Genomic DNA, 18,854 nt, shown 5'->3' on the forward strand with positions numbered 1-18,854 from the left:
GTGTTATTTTCAGCAAGGAAAAAAGAGAGATCCCTCACCCATCACATGGATTTCCCTCTATCATTATCATTAATTAACCCTAGTCCAGACAAACAAGACATTTTAGCCTCCCCCCACCCCACGTTACATTTTGTGGCATAATTTATACAGAACTAGTCCTACAAGATAGCATTTTAAGACATTGTCTTCTGAAGAGTTGTAAACAATATTTAAAACAAGGACAGGCAAAACAAATTTTCCATCTCATGTGAACTTGCCAAATATCCCTGATTCTACATTCCTATAAACTTCTGTGGATATTTTTCTACCCCTGAAATTTTTTATCAGAATCAAAAATACTTCCTAGGCACAACAGCATGCTGATGTTGTTTTATTCAGACCACACGAGGGTTAAACAAAAATAACTCAAACCAGAAGCCTACATGCAAGGTCTCTAAACAATGGGGAAGTTTTGCTCCAGTTTTTATGCAGTAGTTCTTTGTGAAAAGGATAGGATTAGAGAACTTGTATGTATATTAGGCAGGCTAAAGGCTTTCAAGCATGATTTATCTCAACTATAAAAGAATGTGGCAGAATAAATGAGAATGAAGCCAAAGATTAGACTTCTTTGTATTCTTTCAAATATACTGCCTCATTCAACGGGCACTATAACCAAGTTAGCATTTTAAGGCTTCTTTCTCTGGCAAAGAGCCCTTGTTTAAATAATGTAGTTCGATATTCAAAAATTGAGAAAAGGAATAATCTCAAAAATGATTTTGAAAGCAGGGTGTTCAGGGAAGAAACATTCCTGTATTATAAGATCAGAAGCACAACATTCTGCATATTGGCTTAACTCAGGATACAGGAAGATTAAGCACAGTCTGTTGTTACAGCTTGAGACTCATTCATATACACACACTGCTCTCTACTCCCTGACCTCTCTGAAAAGAAATAAGAAATTTGGGTTGCTTTCAAAATAAGATTCCAATTTGCAGGAAACCATTGTTTCCCCACATATCATTTTCTGGGATTGTTGTTCAAAGTTTGCCACTAATTATCTAATCTCCTCTAGGATAAAGGAAGAAAGGAGTATTTGAACCCAAAACTCTAGATTGCCCATTCTAAATTCTCCAAATTGTGTTTGGATGTCAAGCAGCCTTTGGCAGAATCTCATCAGCTTAAGACCAAACCATATTATGGAACCATTGGAATGGGCCCTGGATCTATGTGCTCATTTCTCTGTCTTTTCTCTTTCCTACATACAATGCTCTTGGCAAATGAACCATTATTTGATGTAACAAGGCACAGTATGATATACAGTGGGGCCTTGGTATCCACTGGAGTTTGGTGCCAGGACCCCCTGTGGATACTGAAATCCATGGCTGCTCAAGGCCCATTAAATACAATGGCACAGTGAAATGGTGTCCCTTATATAAAATTGTAAAAACAAGGTTTGCTTTTTGAATTTATATCATTTTTGAATATTTTCAAGCCGTGTCCACAGCACTAAGCCGTAACAGTTAAAGTGATGTCAAATTGGTTCACTGGATTGTTTCTGCAGTGTGGATGCAGTCATAGAATTCTAGAAAACTTGGTGTACTAAAATTGCAGCAGTTTGCTTCTTTAAAAAAACATTATGGAAAGCCATTTTTTCGGATCCTGACCTAATTCCTCAAAATATTGAAAATTCAAGGGAGTCAGTGTTCCCATTACAACTTGTACTAATCTACTGCTATGATAAATTCAAATACTATTCTTTTTATTTCCGGTTCAAACCTTCCCATGTTCATGGTAATGCAACCAAAACCAAAAGATTAATACTAGCAATACACAAGGCAGTAGACTGGCAGTACATCTGAAATGTCTGGACAAAAATGTGAAAGAAATAAAAAGAGAAGAGGAAACACACATCAAAAATTCAAATAAAAACAAGCCAAAACCAAGTTTTAAGTTACAGAGAGATAGATTTCAATTGATCATTTTAAATTTTTTATTGTGTTTCATTAAAACAATCATAAAGATAAAACACCAAATAACATGTTTCTAATCTCAATTTTCAAGATATAAGAAGTAGAGAATAATCTTGGAATCCTCATCATATAATGAATGAAATATTTTTTTTTTCATATATGCATATACAGTATTTCATTCATTCATATATAATAAGCTACCTTGAGTCTTTCATAGTAATAATACCATTTCACATGTTTCCATGCAATTTAGGAGGCGCAACAAATTCAGATGAATGATTAATAAAATCAATAAAAGGAAATCAAACTGCAAAAAATGTGTCTATCTGATCAGCATTCATATCTAGAAGACAAAGTAATATCTCAAAGACCTTTCATCCAAGATTCTATTGATAAACAGCTCGGAGTTTTCCACTTTGAAGCAATTTCAAGCCTTGCAGCTAAACACAAAAAGCTAATTAGTTCTTTATGTTTTAGTGATCTGTACTGGTTATCAAATAAATAGAGCAGTCCAATTTTAGGGTCAACATTAACTGTTTGATTTGTGGGGGATCACTGATCATTTGGAACATTTTGATCTGTTGCCTGTGGGCATTTCCACCCAGGTACTCCAGTTTGATTGTATAAACAGTTGATTTATATGATTATATGTTCTTTAATATTAGTAGATCTAGTCTTAAACAGTAGATTTTTCCATTAAAAAGAAGACCAGGCATCACTGAATCAAAGAATCGTAGAGTTGGAAGATACCACAAGGGCCATCCAGTCCAATCCCCTGCCATGCAGGAACTCTCAATCAAAGCATCCCCGACAGATGGCCATCCAGCCTCTGTTTAAAGACCTCCAAGGAGGGAGACTCCATCACTCTCTGAGGGAGTGTGTTTCACTGCCAAACAGCCCTTGCTTATATTGCTTTTGAAGTTTTTTATTCAAACCTGTCTGATTCCTGTAAACTCAGGAAATCTGATTTCTAATAGGACACAATAAATCTTGGTCTAGGGCTTTAGAATTATCCCTTTCATCTCTTATAAGTGTTTCATACTGACTTAATGGTCTATTGATTTGCATTTTTACAGTGTGATTGGAAAGAAAGTGAATGATTTGGTCTATTTGAATGCAGGTATGTCTTATATGTTCCAGTTGCTCTTTTAATGGGAAAGTTTTTTGCTTTTTATTTTGGGAAACAGTGAGTCTAAAGAGGGGATCAATGGATTGGGACTTGACCATCTGAGGTTGCTACCTCCAACAAAGGCACTTTGCTACATGGCCAACATGGCCACCCCTGAATATATTGATCTCCATAAGATGCTTTTGTGAAAAATCCCAGAGTGCTAGCACTCTTAGATTTTGATTGATAATTAAAAAGAACATCTTGACAACAATGAAACCAATTACCTAGACAGTTGATGGGGTCTCTGTCTCTGGACATCTCCCCCCCCCAAAAAAAAAAGAAAGAAAGAAAGAAAGAAAGAAAGAAAAGAAGCCAAACAGCTACCTTTTCAGGATGCTCCAGCTGGAGTTCCTGCAATAAGTAAGGAACAGGGGATCAAGCTTAATGGCCTATAGGGCCACTTCCAACTCTTTGACTCTATAAACCCAACAATAACTTACAGGCAGAGAAAGGGAGAAATTGGCAACTGGGTGGGAGAGGCATTGAAACAGAATGCCTGGAATGGACAAGAACAGACAAAAGGAAGGGGAAGTAGATGGAATGGAATGAGTACCTGGAGAAGGGAAAGACTATATAGGTAGCAAAACTTTGAATCACTGTCCTAGCCATCTCTGAATTAAATGCCCATTATCTGGTAGATTCCATAAAGCCATCTCTCCTTCTTACATATTCTCATATACATGTCTTTGCACCATAATTATTTTTTACATTTTTACCAGTTGATGCTTTCTTATTCATATGCCTTTTTTCTAATATATGAATCCCATAAGAAAAAAATATGTAAAGTATTTACATTATGCATTTATCTAAAGCCAGAGAGAGCTTGGTGTGGAAGCTGACAACTCATGTAAGTTATCAAGTGTCATTTAAGGATGAAATATTAACACCAAACCAGAATTAAGCTTTCCAAAGTTCCCACATACGCATTATCTAAACATTTTGTCATTAATTTTGTTCTACATGCATAATTTTCAGCAGGATATTGAAACCATTTCAAACACCAGCTCTCTCTCCTACTACTGTATTGTCATTTTAAGTTAAAGAGACTTGGCATTTTGACACAAAAAGTAATTACAACTAACTGAAATATTTGGAACTGAATTATTTGGTATACAGTAGGTGTTTGAAAAATTCTGGTATTCTATATTATTTGGCTATATCTGGAAACCAATCACATTTTATTCCCATTAAGCAGCAGTTTTTGTCCAAAGTGAGGAGGGAATGCAACTCTGCTCAATCTTATAGTAATTTAGGCTTAGTGGTGAACGTCTAATAGAACGTTGGTATATGATTACAAGAAATCAAACAGTCAAGAAATCAGAAGAAGACTCAGATTGGGAATGGCAGCTATGAAAGAAATGAGTATCATAAAATTTATAGACAATTTTAAACAATATATTCCAAGCCACTGTATTACTTATTGCAATGTAAGGATGTGAGAGCTGGATAGTGAAAAATGCCAATAGAAAGAAAATCAACCCATTTGAAATGTGGTGCTGGAGAAGAGTGCTTAGGATACTGTGGACAGCCAAGAAGACTAACAAATGGGTTCCAGGACAGATTTAGCCCAAAATCTTCCTGGAAGCCATGATGACTAAATTGAGACTGTCATACTTTGACCCCATCATGAGGAAAAATGAATCATTAGAAAAGGTGATAATGTAAGACGAATGCGTGAGTTCTGACTTAGACTCAGAGCTGAAGAACCGAAGAACCAAGGAATTGTGCTTTAAACATAGCTAAAGGAACAAACAAGATGGTTCCGCGCAAAGCACTGATGTGACGAAGGTATTTGGCAACCGAGGCGAGGAAAGTCTGAAAACTTGGAAGCTGAAGCGGGGTGCCGTCCAGGTGTGACGAACCATGACCGGGAAGAACCTTATCTCCTGAGTCGCCATGATGAGGAACTGACAGGACAATGGAGAACTTTGAACAGAACGAGTTGCTTTGAACACGGACTGATCTGAACAACCTGTCTGTCCTCCCAAAAAGAGGAAGTTGAGTAATGGGCTGCAATATTGCAAGACTTCAGCAGCCAAGAGCCAGAGAGAAGAAAAAGTATAAAGACCCTGGACTTTCATCTCCATTTTGTTGGCACCATCCGCGGCAACGGTGTCATCCCCAGCCTTCGAGAACAACTGATCAATGTTCAGCGGAAGGAAAGTGTGTGTGAGTATTGTATGAATGTGTGAGTGAAAGAGCTCTTGATAATCAATGTTTGTGTTACTTGTGTGATTCAATAAATGTTACATGCATGGTGTTTAAAACCAAATTTGGTGTCTCAATGTCTTTCTCAGCCTTGCTGTGAATAGGTCCACAGGGGGAGAGGTTTTCATTACACGCTCTCAGGATAAACAGGTTGCCCTTACAATCTTGGGCATAACAATAATGCTAGGAAATGTGGAAGGCAGTAGAAAGAGATCATGGCAGATTATAATAATAATAATAATAATTTGTTCTATTTGTTTATTTATATACCGCTATTCCAAAGATCATAGCGGTGAACAGCAAGTAAGCTAATTTGCCCCCAACAGTCTGGGTACTCATTTTAGCGACCTCGGAAGGATGCAAGCCTGAGTCGAGCTTGGGCCCTTTTGCTGGTCTTGAACTCGCAACCTTGTGGTTTTGAGTGAATGGCTGCAGTACAAGCATTTAACCACTGCACCACCAGGGCTCCTGGTTTGATCAGGTTTGATCAGTGAGGGCATGGAACCTTGGAGAGGTCTCATTCAAATAGCAGCCATGAGTCGGAGTCAACTTGAGGGCAGTTAACAACAACAAAGATGATCTCAAACCTAGCAAGTGTGTTTTCAAGGCTCTTCATGCTTCATAGAATGGGGGGGGGGGGTTAAGGTCCAAAACACATTACAGAAATAATCCAGTTTGAGACCACTTTAACTGTCCTGGCTCGTGCTAGGGAATCCTGGAAACTGTAGTTTATTAAGGCACCAGAGCTCTCTGACAGAGGGAATGCTAAATGTCTCACAAAACTACAGTTCCCAGAATTCCCTGGCATTGAGCCAGGGCAGATAAAGCAGTCTCAAATGGTTATGTCTGCAGTATGTTTTAGACTTAAGACATCTTTCTCTCTAGCTGCTTCACTTCTTGCCTCTATATACCAAACGCTTCTGGAATCCTGAAATACACTTTCTTCATCATTTATGCAGATGTCAGAAAGGGAATGAAGGCCAGTGTTTCCTCCCTGTCATACAGATTCCTAGGACTCAAGCAAGAAGAGTTCTGCTTGCCTCTTCTCAAATAATAGCTATCTACCAGGTATTAGGTAGGTGCTATTGTGAGAATTTACACGACCAAACAAATAAGCTAGCATTTGGAGAGCATTTCTACAGTCTCACTCAAGAAATCTGACACCACACATGAGAAAACAGTCCCCAAGACATAAACATTACCTTTAGACACTGAAGAGGAAACTCATGAGAAAGACAGAGACAAGGATAGTAGATGAGGGCCCCAGAGGTGTGAAGTTCTAGTGCACCAGTGTTTTGTCAGTGTGTTAAATAAATGATGCCATGAGCTGAACTGAAGGATTTTCCACAATAATATGGATGATTATATGGTGCATGTTTCCAGGAGAGAGAAGAAAAATATACATTCTGTATGATTCTATGATTCTAAGTAATACATATGAATACACACACTCTCTCTTTAAATGAAGGATCCTCTGTTCATAAAAGATCCCCTTATGCAAATAGAAATTAACTGTAATCCAAAGTTTACCAGATACAGTTTGCTATACACTGAACTACGCAGTAGACGGTTTTGTCTGAATTTTACTAATAACATCTCCTAGTTCTTTTTCTCACTCAATCAATCCTGTACAGTCAGCCCTCCATATCCATGGAGTCTTTATCCGTGGATTTAACCATCCACAGCTATAAAATAGTCAAAAAAGATATAAATTTCAGAAAAGCAAACCTTGATTTTGCTATTTTATATAAGGGACAAGATTTCACTATGCCACTGTATATAATGGGACTTGAGCGACATGGATTTTGGTATCCACCGGGGGTGGCCTGCACCCAGACCCTAGCAGATACAAAGGACACACTGAATATGTTTGTGTGTGTGTGTGTGTGTGAGAGAGAGAGAGAGAGAGAGAGAGAGATTGATTCATGGGGGATTCGTTCCGGACCCATCCACCCCCCACAAAAATGAAAAAATGTACATATTCAACCGCTATTGGCTTGAATGAAGACGTGCTAGCCCATTTTAACTCCTTCCATTCAGCCCGCACGGATATTCGAGGGGCGCGGATCCGAAGTCCACAAGAATGGAGGGAGCACTGTCTATGCACTAATATTTTGTTTTAGCAATTCTGTCAAGTGATTTTCTCCTCTTTATTTCAAACAAAATAGAATTCTGAAATATTGTTTACTGAAAAACAATGTGAAAAATGGGATTAATGTTGAAAATATAACACTGCTAAACAGTCTACCTTTTGGTGTAACAACACCACTAAAACAAGTATTCCAAGCTCAACTGATAGTGGTAGTAAAATACAGAATGCACTAAAAACTACACCATTGAGTTATGTTATGATTATGTTAAAAAGACTGAGAAGTTTTGGTGCATAACCATATCATAAATATTTTAGTTGTCCTTGCTTTTTTTCAGACTAGTAATAACAAAATGACAATGCCAATTATGAAATTGGTACAACTCATTGTTTCCTTGAACGATGTTTTTAAATTTGCAGTTCACACTGGTTCTCTTTCCTAGACAATTGTGCTGTATCACTAATCACGCATATATCACTGGCTTACATTGACACCTGGTGGAAGAGGCTGAGAATGAAACATATTTACCAGCAAAGGAATGAGAATTGTGAAGCAACAACTTAAAACACTTGAAATGTATACTAAAAACAGAATTGTAGGTAATTTAACATGTTGTTTTGCTTCATCCCATCCCTCAGAAAATGATAATTCTGATCAACAACCCTGCAGCCAGTTAATAGTTGATAGGATAGGTGCACCAAATTACTGTACAAATGGTTTCTTACTTATTAAAAAACATGGTTTACTAGGAAAGCATTAAGCTCAGCAAGACATATATATCACTACATACATCTGTTCCACTTAAAGAATAACAACTTCTAGTTTATTAGTAAAATTACATGGTGAGCTTTCTTGCTTCTGCTGAACAGCCAATGTTCTGATATAAGACACACATAATCTTACAAACTCGCTTACAAGCATACTTAATCACACTTGTTTACAACATCTGATACACTTCTATGCAAGCAAAAAGGAACCTGTTCCACAAAATGAAGCATTTGCATGCAAAAGGTATAATGTATATCAGCTTTATCATCACTGACCAAAACAAAAGTCCCAAATATAGTCATGCTTTAAAAGTTCTGTTTGTATAAACAGAGGAATCAGTACACATATGATTTCAGAACAATGAAGGCACTAAGATATAAAGATGATAGAAATTTGTAATATTTCCTATGTACATTTTAGAAGCAATGAAGACTAAATGAAAACATATCCAAGATCCCAAGAAATATTTTTCTTTGTGCAGATGTCCAAAGATAAGCAATACATTTGGGTTTTTAACATTCATAATAAATCAGTATTATATAATATTATTGTTCACCAGTATCAAACAACTGTGCAAATTAGCATCACAGGTAAATTACACATATTAACTCTTAAACTAGTAACATCAGAAGTTCTACTTCATACAAATAGTTTTTCACTCTGATAATCATCCTCCCTCCTGCCTTTTAGGGGGGGGGGGAGGGAGAGTGATTTTTTCTCCTGGGCAGTGTTTTAATGATCCAAAGTTATGAAAGGTAATCCACCCAATTTTCAATAATCTAGGAGAACAGGAACTCCCCTCTCCCACTGGATTTATTGACTATGTAAAGAAATGGCTCAAGAATGGACTTAACAGTACACCTACTGTAGGTTTGTTTTGAAAGTTAACCAACTTCAACAATGAAGTTCAAAATCTTACCAGCTTACTTTAAGCTAACACCTGGGACTATTTCCACAGCAATGGAAGTTCTGCAACTGTGCAGAATGTTGGAAGCAATAGTTTAAGTCTGAAAAAAAGATCTAAAAGAGCACCATTAAGACTATAACATGATCAAGTGACTGACAAGACCACTGGGGCACCTTGGACTTCTTTGGGATGCAAGAGCAAGGTTATACATTTCATAAAATACAGCAGTTTTACCATCTTCCAAACTAATTTTGTAACAGATCACAACAGATGCAGCAAAGCAAGTCCCTCAAATTTTCAGAAAATAGATACTGTACTATTTTATTCTGTAAACTGTAACAAGGAATGCAGTATGAATTTCTGTAAAACAAATGTTAGACTTGTGTTTTTTAAGTCCAGTTTGTAAGAAGTAGGATTCCTAAGAGCATATCTATGTCATAAAAAGAAGCTAAGAAACAACCTTTCAGTTTCAGTAAAATATTTCTAAGAAAATTTCTAACATCTGGCCATACTAGGCACTAGACTGCTGACCATGTGTTTCCATCAAAGCTACTATCCAATTTGTTAAAGAAAAGCAATTGCTTTCTGGTTTGTACTCACCTTGCAAAGCTTCTGATAACGTGGAGATGAAACTGCCATTCTCTGCAGGCGATGCAACAAGACCACAACTTTCTGCAGAGATGTTCTCACCACCGCCATCATTTTAAGTTTGCCACACTTCTGAAGACACCTCAAAATTTGCATTATAAATGAAGAGCAACTGTCATTTCCTCTTGGTCACTGGACAATGATTTGCCAACTCTCTGAGCATGCTCACTTCTAGAGCAGTGTTTCCGAGTGACAGACTCAAAGGCAGTTAGCATAGTGTTAAAAGTATATCTTCTTTTAAACAGCCAAATACACACAAAAATAAAACCTTGCCTGCATCCTCGAAGCCTCATTTGCTCAGTAGGTCCAGAGAAAGGAAGTTGTTGATCAGATGAAAATGCCTGCTACTGAATGGTGAACTACATACCACCAAAGGTTTATTAATTGATTGTTTATAGCTGCAGAATCAAAGCAGAATTCCTCTGGGAAGCATGCCCTAACATAATCACAATAGTTCTCCTCCTGGATATCCTTCATATGAAAACAGCGAATGCCTTTCCTTTCCTCGCTCTGGAGGAAGATGCTCTCTCGCTCTCACTAAAAGCAGCTCTGGCAGAGCTGTGGAGCAAGTGAATAACAGAGTGTGCTATAAATCTTATGAGAAGAGCAGAGGGATACCTGCCCTAATTATATCAGCCATACGTTAAAGGCTAATAAATCACATAGCAGCAGCTCTCAAAAGCGAGATTATCTTGCACAAAAGGAAGACCTGCAGGGGGCAAAACCTATCCTGTGAAAACTCTCTTAAAGCTAATGCGCTTCAACAGCTCCCAAAGGAGTATTTCTACATGTGAAAGCATGAGTGCTGTTATGGTGAGATTTCCAATAAGAACCTTTCCACAGGACAGGTCATTTCAACAAATATGATTTTAACAAGACACTTAGTTATTGATTATTCACCCTCCCTCTCCCTCCCGATAAGCATATTCTTCACACTTTGAACCTTGATAACAAATTCTGACAAGTTGTATCATTTCACTCACTTCATAACATGGCAAAACCCATCAGTGAGAGTTTAACAGTGAGGATACACTTCAAACATAACAAAATATGACTGTATGCAATAGTACAGCACAGTCTAAAAGTATATGATGCTACATTCTTGCTAGACCAAAGCAGTTCAGAGACCAAAGGCAGACTTTCCAGGAACTCTACATATGCATCCTTTTATACAAGGTGGAATATAAAACAAACAAATATTATTTTCCAAATACTGTATATATTACTCATATATAGGTCTAGAAATTTTAATCAAAAAATTGACAAAAAATCTCAATCAGCTTATCCACGGGTCAATGTAAGTACTGTACTTTAACTCATAAAAACAGAAACCATCCCATAGTGAGAAGCAAGAGTGTAATCTGTCCTGGAAGCATTGACCTCACTCTACTCTTTCATTCATCCATCCTTCAGTGTGAACACAGTTATGCCTCCTGCAGTTTTGTAAGTTCTTTGGCATCGTTTTTCTTTTCTTCATCCTTTGGATCCTTTGTTACATGACCCCAAGTCTTACTCTCGACTTATCCACTAGTCATATCAAAATTCATATTTTTGGCCCCCAAACCTGCCTTCAATTTATACATGAGATCAACTTATAGTTGAATATATATGGTAGATATCTAAAAACACAGTAGTAGTGTATTGAAATGGAGCTCACTTCTGCATTTTAGGACTTAACAATACAGGATGACAGAAAAGGACCAGTGATCAAGCCCTGACACCTGTGACATCAAACTTTTCCACTAGCAAAGAGCAAGCACACTGAAATAAGTATGTTGCCAACAAAAATGGCTTAAGCAAGCAACCACTATTCAAATACTATAGGAAGAGAAGCAATATGAAGTTCAACCACAAAGAAGTCACACAATATGCAAGGAACAGCACTCTGGGGGCCTCCCTAAACTATTTATATAATGGAAACAACTCCTGCCACCAACATATCTTCATGTTGAGAAGCTGGAGCATGTCCGGAAGAGGGTGACCAAACTGGTGAAAAGTCTGAAAACCATGCCCTATGAAAAGAGACTTAAGGAGCTGAGTATGTTTAGCCTAGAGAAGATAAGGTTAAGAGGTGGCATAATAGCCCTGTTTAAATATTTGAAGGGTTGTCATATTGAGGATGGAGCAAGCTTGTTTTCTGCAGCTCCAGAGAACAAGACCCAGAGCAATGGGTGCAAACTACAGGACAAGAGATTCAAACTAAACATTAGGAAGAGTCTCCTGAAATTAAGAGCTGTTTGACAGTGAAACACATTCCATCTTAGTGTGGTGGAGACTCCTTCTTTAGAGGTCTTTAAACAGAAGCTGGATGGCCATTTGTTGGGGGTGCTTTGATTGTCTATTGTTGCATGGCGGGGGTTGGACTGGATGATCCTTGGTGTCTCTTCTAACTTTATGATTCTATGTTTCTATATCATCTCAATGGCCTTGTTCTAAGGAAGTGGCATGCTTTGCATTGTTCTCCCCTCTTGCTACGGCCATTCCCGTTGTTGTTTTTAAAGTTATCCCTACATTACTGGAACAGCATGAAAGGAAGCCATTGAGCAGAGTGAGACTCATATCTAACTGTGCTAGCTGCCTAGTATTTCAAATTAATGAGTAACAGGAATACATCTAGAATGCTTCCTTTCCAATCCCAATGAGTCATCTTTCCATGTAAAATCATATTACTGCTTAACTACATTAAGAGTGCTGTCTAAAATTTATAACTCTGCTAGCACTGAAGAGTGGCCATTTTAAGCCTCTTTATCCTGAGCAGACTGTGATAATACTCTGAAATTACTCAATAATCCATGGAATAAAACAATTCAGCTCCATCCTCAAACTGCCATCCTGAGGCCTTATGTTCTCCGAGCTGTTTGTGTAACCTTCAGCCCTCATAGGACATGGTTTCCAGACCCTTCACCATTTTGGTCGCCCTCCTTTGGACACGCTCTAGTTTTTTTCACACCTTTTTTAAATTGTGGTGCCCAGAACTAGACACAGTATTTTGGCCTGACCAAAGCAGAATAGAGTAGCACTATTACTTCCCTTGATCTAGGACACGATACTTCTGTTGACGCAGCCTGAAATAGCATTGGCCTTGTTAGCTGCCACATCGCACTGTTGACTCATGCTCAACTTGTGGTCTACTTGGACTCCCAGATCCCTTTCACACGTAGTCTCGTTCAGCCAGGTGTCCCCCATCCTAGCTGAAAGGTCCTCCAGTGTGACTCTGTGTTCAACCTCTGACAGACTCGTGCTGGAGGACTTAGAGATGACTAGAGAGAACATATTAATCAAATCTGCAAATAATAAAATCTGCAAAAGTCAAAGTCACAAAGGTGGAGGGCCGACTGTACTTTGCCTGTTGTTAGCAAACATAACTACAGGATGATTAACTAGAGTAGAATCCAAGTTTTTCCCAACTCAGGCTTTGTTTATTGTATCATTTAATGCAGCTATACTTGGAAGAGACCACAAGGTCCATCCAGTCCAACGCCCTGCCATGCAAGAATACACAAGCAAAGCACTTCTATCAGATGACCATCCAGCCTCTGTTTAAAAACCTCGAAAGAAGGAGATGCCACTATATTCTGAGGCAGCATATTCCACTGCTGAATAGCTCTTACTGTCAGGAAATTCTAACTTTTAGGTGAACTCTCTTTTCTTGTAATTTGCATCTATTGCTCTGTGTCCTAGTCTCTGGGGCAACAGAAAACAAGCTTGTTCATTAGCAATATGACATTCCTTAAAATATTTAAACATGGCTATTACTTTCAGCTAGACAGAGGAAAGGGGGGGGGGGGGGAAAGAGGGCTAGATGGGAATAAAAACACTGTAAAAAGGAGCTTTTTTGCCAGACATCATTATGGTATCCTTCTATAACTGAATACCTATGTCAGGATTGATACATTGGACATATCATGAGAAGACATGACTAATGGCAATGTTGCTTGTTAAAGATGAAGGCAGTAGGAAAATTAGAAGACCACATTACAGGTGGATTAACTCAATCAAGGAAGCCAGAGTCTGAAAGACTTGAGCAGGACTGGTGATAACAGGGTGGATTTGGAGATCTCTCACCGATAGGTTTGCCATCAAGTAAACTTGTTGCCAATTAACAATAATAACATCAAATCTGGGGAGATGAAATGATACTAACATCACCTTTCACAGTGGAGAACTTAATAGGGCCTAAGATAAAATCTTCATGGTTAATAATGTTATGTTAAGCCATTGCTGTTTTTTAAGAGTCTCTCTTAGGAGAAAGTGCAGTATAAATTCAATAAATAAATAAAGTTAATAAAATAAGAACACATGATAAAATTACATTGCAAAATGGAAGCAGAAACAAACAGCAGGCAAATTTAATATAAATGGACGATTACACCTATACTGGTCTACCTCTCAATTACGCAATGGCCTATATCCAACTGTTAGCTAAACAGAATAGTCCCATGAATCAATGGAACTTACAAAAGTGTTAACTTACTGAGTTCCCCTTCTTTAGGTCTACACTAGCTGGGGGAATCTAAAATGGAAAGCGAAAACATGAATGTCCTAAACCAACATTAGTTTTTGTATACAAATTCTTTTATCCTTTTAAAACTCAAAATAATTTTTACATTAACATTAACTATCTCAATTCTCTCAGACATTTAAACATTTAGTTTACACAGATTTCGCATCATCCTTCCTACTGGTGTACAAACTGACCAACAGCTCAAAGCCATCAGCTGATTTACTTGTGGTGTCCACACATACAGAAACCTAGTATTTTGTGAAAGTACTTTGTGAAATTATAGAGTCATAGAGTTAGAAGAAACCACAAAGTCCATTCAGTCCAACTCCCTGCCATGCAAGAATACTCAACCAAAGCACTTCTAACAGATGACCATCTATCTATCTGTACCATCTTTTCGACAACAAGATACAGCTACCACTGCTAAGACCAAAAGTGACACAAGATTAGCTGCAAGATCCAGTCTGCAAGACCCAGGTCAGGATCACAGAACAGGCAGAAGGCTAGCTATAAACACAGGTACCATCATCATCATAATTATCACCATCTCCTTATTTCTATCTCATTTCTCCCCAGAAAAAAAATGAATATGTGATAGCTTACATAGCTTAAAACTATTTTAAAAAATCAGATGGGATTACATAGACATAAACACAAAAAGTTATTGTTGAAATGTAATTAAACAATCCATAAAACTGAAACTATTTAAAACAAATTGATTACAATGAGAAAAGCATCATCCAGTTATTGGGACAATCCTAAGTAAGGGAAAGAAACGGTAACTACAGTTAAATGGCAGATGTCAAGAAGATGTCATGTTTGAACCATGGGTTCAAACATGGGTTCAGAAAAGGTTCATTAGTGAGTCAAATTGATAGGAAATAGGGTTAAGATTCTTAGATTATAAAGTGGATACTGAACGAATGTGGGTGGTACTCTCAGATAGGAGTTGGAAGATAAGTATAGATAAGTATAGAAGTATAGACCTATAGAAGTATATATTTTTGTATGTATCAAACACGGAAACCAGAATAGGTATAACAGTTGGGTAGATAAGAAATAGGAGTAAGTTTCTTAGGCTATATAGATAAAAGTTATTAAGAATGTGTAAAGATTTTATATGGTGTTTATTACGAAACAGTTGTACAGCTGAGGAAGTTTAGGTTTGTGATAGGACTTAATAGGATTTAAGTATATATATATTTGTATTTTATATCATGTATTTTGTATTTATGTATGTTATATTTTATATGTATTATTTAATAAAATTATAAAAAGAAAAAAAAAGAAAAAAGAAAAGAAAAAAGAAGATGTCATCAAAGAAAACATGAACCAAGGAGGAAATATAAAAATGGAAAGGCCCAAGATAAGATGTAAAGATTTTTTTTAAAAAAAAGCTGAAGTTATAGGAAGAAATACAATAAAATAGGTAAAGTTTCCCCTTGACATGAATATCTAGCCATAGCTGACTGTAGGGGAGATGCTCATCTGTGTCACTAAGCCGAAGAGCCAGCTTTTCCGAAGACAACTCTGTGATCATGTGGCCAGCATGACTGCACCAAATGCTGTTACCTTCCCACTGAAGTAATACCTATTTATCTACTTGCATTTGCATTCTTTCAAATTGCTAGGCTGTCAAAAGCTGAGACTAATGACAGAAGCTCCCTCTTTCAAGCAGCACTTGGACCTCAAACTGCCAGCCTTCCAACCTTACAATTGTCAGGATTGGCGTTTTAACCACTAAGCTACCCATTGACTAAAAGGCATTTGCCATCACAAAAGGTCTCTTATCCCACCTACATGACCCTTCTACTTTAGGAGGAGGGAGAGAAGATTAAAGAGGAAAACCATTTTTGGGCAGAACTGGAAATACATGCAACATTAAATTCCTTGTTGCGTAAATGAACAAATCTTATTGCCTAGAAGATTAAATGGAAGCTTTTGCTTCTATTTTTAACTGATTGTATTTCATGTAAACCTGCAACTGTGGTTTAGGGGAAAGAGTGATGATCAGAAGCAATGGCATGAAATTCCCTCATTCCCCTAGCATTTACTGACCAGTTTTTCCAAGTGTGCAAGTAAGCATAAGCAGCAAATTAGCTGAAAATAAAAATCAAAGCTACCACTTTTCTTGTGTAAGAGAAAGGAGGAAGCAGAAAGTTCATGATCCCAAGGCACACATGTACTACAATTCAGGGTACATCCAATAATCAGAAGTCTCTTCTTCCTTCCTCCATTAATTAAATTAATCTTCCTGTTAATTTCTAATATCATGCTAATTAGTTTCTAATATCAAATATGAAAATCATGCCCTATGGACAGCAGCTTAGGGAGTTGGGTATGTTTACACTGGAGAAGAGAAGGTTAAGAGGTTACATAACAGCCATATTAAAATACAGTGCACCGGTGTTTTATGCAGGTGCGGCAAACATAGTTTTCAGCATACACTGAAACCGCACCAGAAAAGTCCCTCGCATGCCCCAGAAGAAGTAATGGGGCGCATGCCCGTGGAGGTCGCAAGCCCCATTACTTCTAATGGGGCTCCAGCACACATGGATTTCCCCTTATGTGGAGGGATCTGGACCAGATCCCCGCATAAAGCGAGGGCCCACTGTATTTGAAAGGATGTCATGTTAAAGATGGAGCACATTTTTTTCTGCTAGGACACAGAACAATGGATGCAACATACAGGAAAAGAGATTCCACTTAAATATCAGGAACAACTTTCTGACAGTAATTACAGTGGAACATGCTGCCCCAGAGAGTGGTGGGGGCGTTCCCACTTGGCAGATAAAATGGATTATATTGGTGCAATTCTGATTCGGATTATGTTCCGGGAATAATTCGAATTTTTTCCATCGTTTCCATTACAAAAAGGGGCAAATTACCTCAATTCATTTAGACCATGTTTTCGTTCCCATTTATTTTACATCGCTGTATTTTAAAGTGGATTAATTTGATCCCCGTTCCCATTTGTGTCTGCAAGCTGTCAATCATGCACGTAGGCTTCAGACGTCACAAGTCTTGGGGTTGTTTTTGGGGGGGGCAGCCAATGAAAATTGGCTGCATTCGAGGCTCTTCTGTTGTGTCTCCCCAGACTAGAAGGAGCCTCTATTCGTCCTAAACCCCTTGCTTTTCTGTGTCTCCCCATATTAACTGCCATAACTCAGTGCTAGGGAATCCTGGAAATGGTAGTTTATTGTGGCACCAGCACTCTCTGGCAGAGGATAAATGTCTCACAAGCACAACAGTTCCCATAATTCCTTAGTACTGAGCCAGGGAAGGTTAAGGGGTCTCAAACTGTATTATTTCTACAGTGAGTTTTGAACTACAGATGAGTTTTTTTTTCATAAATTAAAAAAGTTGTTACTTTATAATTTACTTTAGAAATATATATATATATATATATATATATATATATACACACACACACATACACACACACAAATATACATTCATATGTGTATATATACGTGTGTTCACACACACACACAAATATGTATGTGTGTATATACCTGTGTGTGTGTGTGTGTGTATATATATATATGCATGTGTGTGTGTGAGTATTCATATATAAAAATATGTGTGTGTATTAAGATATATATATATATAAATATATATATATAGTGCGTGTGTGTGTGTGTGTGCGTTTGCCAAATCAGATCAAGGAGGAGAAGGCAGTGGGGTTCACTGGGTAGAGACTCTGCAGCCAAAGCCCAGGGCTGGAAAACTGGATCAAGGAGGAGAAGGCAGTGGGGTTCAGTGGGTAGAGACTCTGCAGCCAAAGCCCAGGGCTGGAAAACTGGATCAAGGAGGAGAAGGCAGTGGGATTCAGTGGATAGAGACTCTGCATCTAAAGCACAGGGTTGGCAAATCGGATCAAGGAGGTGAAGGCAGTGGGGTTCAGTGGGTAGAGACTCTGCATCCAAAGCTCAGGCTTGGCAAATCGGATCAAGGAGGAGAAGGCAGAGGGCTTCAGTGGGGAGAGACTCTTTGAGGAAGAGAAGGCTTGATCCCCCCCACAGATCCCTGAGCGTCCAATCTCTCCTGTGTCTTCCCATAGTTCCTCTGGGAAAGAGAGAAGAGAAGGCTCGACCCCCCCCCCTCAGATCCGTGGGCATCTAGGCTCTCCCGTGTCTTCCCATAGTTTCTCTGTCGAGCTATCTAGATTATGCTTTAGACATGCATATCTGATTATTTTCAGATATTTTACATGGGTTGCAACTTTAGCATTACTTAGAATCACAGAATCATACAGCTGGAAGAAACCACAAGGGCCATCCAGTCCAACTCCCTGCCATGCAGCAATACACAACCAAATCACTCCCAACATATGGCCATCCAGCCTCTGTTTAAAAACCTCCTAAGAACTTCTCTCAGAAACTGGGAGACATCTTCTGCTTCTTTCCCTTTTAAGCTGGCCTGTTTAAAACCCTGTCCGTGGGAATGTGTTTATTACCTCTGGACCATGCTAATATGATTCTTGGTTTCATATTCCCTCCCATGACTCCTTCTCTATATTTCCTTCACATTTTGCAAGTCCTTGGAACTAATGCTGCTTACTGCTTCTCAAGCCTTCTTAAAATAGAATGTTTTTTTCTATCACATG

At 38.2% G+C, this 18,854-nt stretch overlaps 1 protein-coding gene across 3 annotated transcripts in view; it reads right to left on the minus strand.

Moving 5' to 3' along the window:
- The window catches only part of UTRN (utrophin), a 446,595-nt gene that overhangs the window by 217,527 nt on the left and 210,214 nt on the right, over positions 1–18,854 (minus strand). The window lies entirely within an intron of this gene.

This window comes from Sceloporus occidentalis, unplaced genomic scaffold (genome assembly GCF_023333645.1).
Source record: "Sceloporus occidentalis isolate IW3139 unplaced genomic scaffold, rSceOcc1.0.p SCAF_6, whole genome shotgun sequence".
In the NCBI taxonomy this organism is placed as follows: domain Eukaryota; kingdom Metazoa; phylum Chordata; class Lepidosauria; order Squamata; family Phrynosomatidae; genus Sceloporus; species Sceloporus occidentalis.